Below are 2,338 nucleotides of genomic sequence, written 5' to 3' on the forward strand. Positions count from 1 at the left end.
CCACAGGGGCCAGGAAGATGGGAGACCCGAATATTTGGAAAACTACCACCGATAGAAACAAGCTTTTAAGTCCCTAACCATGTTTTCTTTCAGGATGTCTTAGTCCCCTGAGAGGCACATCCCTTGACAAGGTACAAGCACATCCTGTCTTTATCCTCCCCTTCCCCCCGCAAAACCCCGGTTGTCATTTCAGTTATCCTCGTGAAATTGGCACTGGGATGTGGGTAAGCCGGGACTGTGAAATTTAAGAAGTACAAGACAATCGAGGGTTACTGTTTGATCCATTCTGCTTCCTTTTGTGGGGAGGAGGGGATGAAGGGCATTGCCCATAAGCATGGCCTTTGAAATTATTCTTGCTCTTTATTTTACGATTGCTTATAAATACTTTAGTTTTTATGCTGCATAATTGACAAGTGGAACTAAATGTACTCCTGGCTGCACCGAGGGCAGTGCAGGTCCATCTGGGCGTGTCTGCTGCGCCGTCATTCACACGCCATGACCTGAGGAGCTCCGCTCGCATCTCTCTCTGGAGAGTGTGGTGCAGCTTCGAAGGGTGCGGCTTGGAGATGCCTTCTTATAAATCTGCATCGAATTCTTTAGCAGCATTTCATAGCTAAGCATGATTGTCAGAAGATGTTTTTGATAAAGTAAAACAATAAAAAATGTTTCTCACTTGACCTCTTGGTAGGAAAATAAGGAATACTAAGTTCGTCGTGAAGGATAGGGGTGTCGGTAAAGGATGCTGAAATCCAATACTGATATTTTTTCAGCATCCCTTACAGGTTTAAGCACTAATTAGGCACCTGCCATTTCTTACCCCATTTAAACTTCCCAGCAGCTGGGTGGAGTAGGCCACCCGTGATTTCCAGTTCACGAGTGAGGCCCTGGAGGGCAGGGAGGTACGCAGTTATCCAAGGGCTCAGATTATAGGCGCTAAGACTCGGTCAGACGCAGATGGACCAGAGCCCTGAGCTTCGGTCATTCTATCTTATTATTTCCTATCTTAGTAGTTCCAGTGACATTTAACTGGGACACGCATTCCCTTCTTACCGGAAACCACAGAGGGAGACACGGAGCCTCACAGAGTGCTCTACGAGTAGATTCTAATGGGAAAATGTCAGAACTTATGTCGTGGGGGCTTGTCGGCCTTGAGTCTTGATGGCTCACGCTGGACACTAGCTAGATGAAGTCTAGCTGGTGAAGTCCCCGTGTTGGCATGCCCTGAAGGACGGATGCAGCCCTGAGACACTGCTGTTGTGGTCATGGCGCAACGCGGGCCTTCAGGAGACCAAGGGCATCACCTCGGCTCAGAGGTTCCAGGCACATGCAGCTCGGTTATCGGAGGCCTGGGAGAGGTTCTGATTTGTTCTCCGGCAGCAGGTGTCCAAAGGAAACATCCATCGTGCACATTTGTGGGGATGACAGCTTGGGATGTCAGTGGCAGCTAAATGGTGCCGTGACATATGTCCAGGGGGCAAGGAGAAGTCAGTGCAGCAACAGGAGCAGCTGAAGGGTCTCAGAGAGCTTGTGTGCATTTCAGGAGGGTCACAGGCTGGAAGCTCCAGGCAGGACTGAGGGAGCCCCTGTTACCTGCCTGGCAGGATCTCGGGGGGGGGGGGGGTCCAGAGGATCCGAAACAGCACGGAGATCGCTACCAAAGTACCAACCTCAGGGAACCATGATGTGTAGTTTAATCAACCTCCCCATCAAACACTTGTATTTGGTCTTGCGTAGCCCTTAGCGTTCTGTTTACTGGACATGTGAAAAGGAATCAGCTGTTTAGCAGTGTTGCAGCCATGGTGACCCACTGTGTGTGTGCTTGTTTGTAGCTTCATCAGCCCACATGCCTTAGCAACTCAAGCGTCTGCTCACAGTGACGGGGGTGGTCCTTCTCAGCACGTGCAGCCAAGTCGCAGACCCTGAGCAGACGTCTAATTTGAGATATTTGGTATGAACTGTGATGACAGAAAATAAAACCCCTTCTTAGATCCTGATGAGGATCTATTTCTTCTGAAACTTGAAGATGAGGGGTAATAGTTAGGGAGTGAAGGCTAAGTGGTACTCATTTTACTGTGGAAAACAGTTTTTTGTTCTCTCACAATATATAATGTGGAAGACTTTTGACTTTTCCCAGAGATCATCTTATGTAATGTGTAAACGGCATTTTCCTTATTCTATGAATATTTACCTTCTGTGCAGAAATAGCCATGGAAAATCACTGTCACATAATATCTATTTTCTGAGGTTTTCCAACGGGGAAGGCCATGAAGACCAAGTGAGATTATTCAAGGATGAAGATTCAATTTGCACCCTTCTCTTATATCTTTTATTGCCTTTT

The sequence above is a fragment of the Molossus molossus genome, unplaced genomic scaffold (assembly GCF_014108415.1).
Source record: "Molossus molossus isolate mMolMol1 unplaced genomic scaffold, mMolMol1.p scaffold_m16_p_6, whole genome shotgun sequence".
NCBI lineage: Eukaryota > Metazoa > Chordata > Mammalia > Chiroptera > Molossidae > Molossus > Molossus molossus.